The following is a 6,970-nucleotide window of genomic DNA, read 5'->3' on the forward strand; positions in this document are numbered from 1 at the left end:
CACACACACACACACACGCACGCACGCACGCACGCACGCACGCACACCTTTAGTAACAGGATCATAATGAGAGGGATTCTGATCATTGTATGAGGGTAACCATGATGTAACAATTTTGAAACCAGACACTCGCCACTGAGCTGACAATACAAGCATTACACAAGCACATGCACGCACGCACGCACGCACGCACGCACGCACGCACGCACGCACGCACGCACGCACGCACGCACGCACACACACACACACATCCAAACACACACAAACACACATCCAAACACACACACAAACACATGACGTTGACTGCGCTTTCTGAGAATCATAAATCCATGATGAGAGCGCCTGTAACATTACACCGCCCTGCCAGGATTTACAAGCGGCCAGCCACACACTCAAAACCCTTTTAAGGCATAAATCTCATTGAGTAACATTATTACATCTCACCCAGAGACCCGGGTCACACAGATACACTCACCACCCATGACCATCACTTCATCTGCACGCGTCAGATCCTACTGATTAAGGACCATTTGAACGGCATGCATCAGAGACTAAGATCAGCTAACAACAGATATTAAATTCGGTTTGCCCCGCTGTTGTTGTGACACACTCATATCAAGAATACGTTTCCTTCTTGTATTGCATCACAGCAGCATTATATTATATTATATTATATTACATCACATCAGGCACGTGCACTCCAATACGGCAGGGGAGGCACGGCCTCACCAGCTCCAGATGAGAATGATGAGATGCAGTTAATGTGAATAATAGTAACAATAACAGCTATTGTTTTCGAGCATCTGCACCATAACTACCATTTGAGCAGTATTTAAACAGTTTCACTCATTTTCAATCATTTCCGTGGCCAAAATCGTAATATTTGCCCATTTCATGTCAAATTGCTCCGAATACGCTGAATTTGGGGCAACTCTGAACTGGCCTCACCCCGGATTGCGCAATCCCTCGTTAACAAAGTTGCGCGCATGCGCCATGTTGCTCGTTCTGTGAATGCAACCTGGTAATATTGTATTAAACGTTTTTATACACTTAATAGAAGTATGTATGGTGTGCCCTCATTTCCTGATATTTTAAAAATATTTTCTACGTGTGATTATCATTTCTTTACTCTGGACGCTTTGGCATAACGCCCACTGAAATATACAATGGTGAGGCGAGCAGTAGCCTGGCCGCAGACTCCTTCTGGTGTTGAGTCTTGCTGGACAGTTACGTCATAGCGAATCTGAAGTTCACAATACAGTCAGTCGGTGTTGTTGGCTAGCTTGTTCACGTTGACTGCTACAAGTGGATTTCATAACGAAACTAAGAGCATTCTCAAAGTTGGATTTCCAAGGGGAAAATATGTGATAAAGAATGGAGGACCGACAGAGCTGAAGGGTTTTCTACTCAGGTGACCGGTCAGAATAACTACCCGATCATTTCAAAGTGAGTGGTACAACACTGCAGAAAATATTGTTGTTTCCCCTGTGTCTTGTTTGCAACCGGCGAGAATGTGTGGAAGACCATTCGCATGGGATTTTACGACTTAACAATTTACTAAGGACTAAGGAGCCTCACGAAACACAAATCCTCGCGGCTACTCATATTCAATGCCAAATTGCTTTGGACGTTTGGGGCGACGTTTGGGGCTTTGGATGAACAGCACCGGCTAAAGTAACGTTAGCATGCACAACGCCAAAGTGAAGGGAAAGAGCGGCGCATGGACCTGATGCACGAGTTCAGGTAGGACCAATTTCCTATGTGTGTGAAGCCTGTGTTTGTGAGACCCGTGGGGAGGGAGAGAATCCGCCGTGATTCTTGTCCAGTGTGGTAGCTTTTGTGATGGGCACCGGATTCTCATGTGCCCGGTTGCTGTTTGTAAAGTTGAGTACAGGGTACCGTTGAGGTAAATCAAATATACCCGTGTAACTACAAGACTCTGATTTAATTCCAAGGTGTAGGCATAACAGAAATGACAGTCCCAAAATATTTGGTGACCATATCGAAGCGTGTGTAGGCTAATATCTGTTTACGTTGACATTCGCTTCCTGCCACACCTTTGTCCCACATCGCTTGCCGTAGCCTCGTACAAGTAGATGTAGGCCTACATTTGCACGAGAATCCAGTTCGTATCACGAAAGCTATCACACCGGTTTGTTCGCCGTGGTGCTCAGTGGTCTATATGACACCATGTTTTGAATCCTGTGTGTCTTGAGCATCCGCCGTGATGCTCAGTCTACATTGCTGCTGCTGTGTGGTTTATGTGAGATCACTGTTTGAATCCTGTGTGTGTGTGTGTGTGTGTGAGAGCAGTGGGCTGTGAAGGAGCTTACACTCTCCACTACTCTCCCCTCACCTACCCTCCTCTTCTCCCCTCCTTTTCTCCTCTCCTCTCCTCTCCTCTCCTCTCCTCTCCTCTCCTCTCCTCTCCTCTCCTCTCCTTTCCTCTCCTTTCCTCTCCCCCTCTCCTCTCTTCTCTCCTTTCCTCTCCCCCTCTCCTCTCTTTTCCCATCTCCTCTCCTCTTCTCTCTTCTCCTCTCCCTCTCCTCTCCTCTCCTTGAGCTCCTCTCCTCCTCCTCTCCACTCCTCCTCCTTTCTCCTCTCATCTCCTTGAGCTCCTCTCCTCCTCCTCTCCACTCCTCCTCCTTTCTCCTCTCATCTCTTCTCCTCTCTCTTCTTCTCTCCTCCTCTCCTCTCCCCTCCCCTTCTCTCCTCTCCTCTTCTCTCCTCTCCTCTCCACTACTCTCCTCTCCTCTGCTCTGCTGTCCACATTGGTGCTGTGTGGTATATGTGAGACCACTGTTTGAATCCTGTGTGTGTGTGTGTGTGTGTGTGTGTGTGTGTGTGTGTGTGTGTGTGTGTGTGTGTGTGTGTGTGTGTGTGTGTGTGTGTGTGTGTGTGTGTGTGTGTGTGTGTGTGTGAGAGAGAGATCTAATAGCATTTTCTCTGCGGAAATGCAGTAAGCTTATGTCAAAATATGTAGGCCTACCTTATGTTAAGAAAGCTGCTATGACATATGGAACTTGTCGGTAGGCCTATTTGGCAATTATTTATTTGAAAATCTGATATTGAAAAAGTTGCCTCACCAGCCATAAATCCCAGTGCACGTCACTGCATCACATAGTAGTATTGTAACAGTACATACTCGATGATGAATCATTTTTGCATGTTTTTGTTGGTATCCAGGTATATTATTTTTATGTTATTTATTTCCATTATATTGTATTGTTTTGTTCTACTTGTTTTACTTTTGTTTCCGTAAGGGGGAACGTTTTGAGAAGGGGGACTGGCCCTTGCAGAGAAAAAACGAGGGGGAGGAATATGTGTCTAGACACATGATGCTTGGTGCAATAATGCTACGGTAGTACAGAGGCACTGCTCTCCACGAGTGGAGTTCATGATCATCAAGTGCCGACTCTTCTATTTACCCAGAGAAATATCCGCTATCCTTTTAGTCGCCGTCTACCTCGCACCCAGCAACAACAACAGCGTCAAAAGCGAGGCACTGAACGAGCTGCATCGGGGCATCAGTGAACAACAAGATGCACACCCAGATGCCTTCACAGTGGTACTGGGGGATTTCAACCACGGAAATCTCAAAACAGTACTTCCAAAATTTCATCAACATGTCAACTTCCCAACAAGAGAACAAAACACCCTGGACCTCGTTTACACAAATCAGAAGAGAGCATACAAGGCAAAGCCCATCCCCCACATTGGATCATCAGACCACACAACAATTCTCCTACTGCCAGCTTACAGACAAAGGGCAAAACTCACCAAACCAGTTCAGAAGGAGGTGAGAAAATGGCCTGAGGGAGCCATCTCACGACTACAGGACTGTTTTGAAACCACAGACTGGGACATTTTCAAAACAGCTGCCACCCACAGCAATCACATTGACATTGAGGAGTACACAGACACCGTGACCTCCTACATCACAAAATGCATCGATGATGTTACAGAAATAAAACACATCACCACCAGGGCCAACCAGAAGCCATGGTTCACAGGAGACGTTCACCGACTGCTGAGGGCCAGAGACAAAGCCTTCAGAGCAGGAGACGTAGCTGGCCTAAAGACAGCAAGGGCAAACCTGTCCCAGGGCATCAGGAAAGCAAAAAAGGAATACTCAGACAAAATAACAACACACTTCAAAGACAGCAGAGATGCACAGAGCCTGTGGCAGGGCATACAGGCCATCACGGACTATAAGCCTGCACCACGAAGCTGTGACAACAACACCTCTCTGCTAAACGACCTGAACAGTTTCTTTGCCCGCTTTGAAGCACAAAATGACACTCACCCACAGAAAACTCCCCCTCCCCCCCATGATCAACCCCTTTACCTGTCCTCTGCCAGTGTTAAGAGGACACTGGCCACCATCAACCCACGCAAAGCAGCTGGCCCAGACAACATACCAGGCCGAGTGTTGAAGGATTGTGCAGAAGAGCTGAAGGATGTCTTCACAGACATCTTTAACATCTCTCTAGAGCAAGCAGTCATCCCATCACTTTTCAAAGCTGCTACCATCATACCTGTGCCGAAGAAATCATCACCATCATGCTTCAATGACTACCGTCCTGTAGCACTGACGCCCATAATCATGAAGTGCTTCGAACGGCTAGTCCTGTCACACATCAAAGCCACCCTACCCCCCACCCTAGACCCCTACCAGTTCGCATACCGAGCCAAGCGATCCACGGAGGATGCAATTTGCTCTGCCCTCCATCCAGCCCTCACCCACTTGGACAATAAAGACTCATATGTGAGAATGCTGTTCATTGACTTCAGTTCAGCATTCAATACCATAATACCACAACAACTCATCAGAAAACTGGACAAACTAGGTTTCAGCACCTCCCTCTGCAACTGGCTGCTGGACTTCCTGATGCAAAGACCACAAGCAGTACGGGTAGGGAACAACACCTCAAGCACCCTGACCCTGAGCACGGGGGCTTCGCAAGGTTGTGTTCTCAGCCCCCTGCTGTTCACGCTGCTGACACACGACTGCACAACGACCCACAGCACTAACCATCTAGTGAAGTTTGCGGATGATACAACACTGGTGGGCCTCATCACCAAGGGCGATGAGACTCACTACAGAGAAGAAGTAGACCTACTGGCCAGATGGTGCAAAGACAACAACCTCCTGCTGAATGTCAACAAGACCAAGGAGATTGTTGTCAACTTCCAAAGGGTCCAAAAACAACTGCCACCACTGACCATCGACGGCGATGCTGTGGAGAGAGTGAGCAGCACCAAGTTCCTTGGAGTGCACATCAGCGACGACCTCTCTTGGACCACCAACACTACATCACTGGCGAAGAAGGCCCATCAGCGTCTCTACTTCCTGCGCAAACTAAAGAAGGCAAGTGCTACACCCTCCATCATGACAACATTCTACAGAGGAACCATAGAGAGCGTCGTGTCCAACTGCATCACAGTGTGGGGAGGAAGCTGCACGGAGAAAAACAGGAAGACACTCCAGCGTGTTGTGAACACAGCGAAGAAGATCATTGGAGTACCACTCCCCTCCCTGCAGGACATTTACACCACACGCCTCACCCGGAAAGCACTGATGATCATCAAAGACACAAGCCACCCTGCACACAAACTGTTCAGCCTCCTGCCCTCTGGAAAGAGGTACAGGCGCCTCCGTTCCCGTACCACCAGGCTGGCGAGCAGCACAATGCACCAAGCGATCAAGATGCTGAACACTCAACCCACTCTCCCTCCACTGTCAGCCTCTAGCCAGCAAGGCCACTGACAACCCCCCGCCCCCCATCCCCCACCACCATATCTGCGACTGAACATTCCACCTGCACTACTATACTTGTGACTGAACTTTCAACCTGCACTAACTCAAAACATGCACACACACACACACACACACACACACACACACACACACACACACACACACACACACACACACACACACACACACACACACACACACACACACACACACACACACACACACACACACACACACACACACACACACACAAGCACACTGCACTTTCTGCACTAAACCCAAACATAAACACACTGACACACACTGACACACACACACACACACACACACACAGACACACGAACACACACACAGACGCACACCGCACCTTCTACCTGCACTAAACACATACACACACACACACACACACACACACACACACACACACACACACACACACACACACACACACACACACACACACACACACACACACACACACACACACACACACACACACACACACACACACACACACACACTGCTGCTGGTGGTGTACTTGACAGACCTTTTTAATATTTATTTTTCTTCAAAATGCTACTATTACCATGTCAGAACGCTATAAAGGACTTTCTTTAGGAAAAGCACAAAAGCACAACAATACCTCTTAATGTATGTCCTCTACAAGTCTTCTGTTGTCCAGTCTTGCACTTTAAATGTCTGTATGAGCACTGTCTATGTCCATACTGTCTTAAGTCCATGTATAAGTACTGTCTATGTCTATACTGTCTATGTCCTTACCTAGATTAGTCTATGTCTGTATGGGAAAGCAAGAAATGTAATTTCAAATTCTTTGTATGACCAGTGCATGTAAAGAAATTGACAATAAAACCTACTTGACTTGACTTGACTTGGCAGGAACCGGCAAGTCAGTTTTACCTCAAGGAGATGCGATGAATGTAAGGTGATGGGCAGATGAAATAAATTAAATGAAGTCGGACAAAGCAACCCGTGTCTTCCCACACTTTGGTCAGGACTGGAGTGATGAATCAAAGTTAACCAACATTTTAGGGTTACAGATTTTTTTTTTAGCTTTTTGGGATTATAATATGACAGGACAGTGAGAGTGGAGACAGGAAATGAGCAGTAGAGGGGTAGGGTTGTTAACTGTCCCATAGATATGTAGAGAAGACTTTTATAAAGATCTATGAACTGACCCAGGGCCCCATG

General features: G+C 47.3%; 1 protein-coding gene across 2 annotated transcripts in view; it reads right to left on the reverse strand.

Annotated features, from left to right (window-relative positions):
* swt1 (SWT1 RNA endoribonuclease homolog) overlaps positions 1–6,970 on the reverse strand; it is a 73,043-nt gene that overhangs the window by 21,330 nt on the left and 44,743 nt on the right. The window lies entirely within an intron of this gene.

This window comes from Engraulis encrasicolus, chromosome 6 (genome assembly GCF_034702125.1).
Source record: "Engraulis encrasicolus isolate BLACKSEA-1 chromosome 6, IST_EnEncr_1.0, whole genome shotgun sequence".
Classification (NCBI taxonomy): Eukaryota; Metazoa; Chordata; class Actinopteri; order Clupeiformes; family Engraulidae; genus Engraulis; species Engraulis encrasicolus.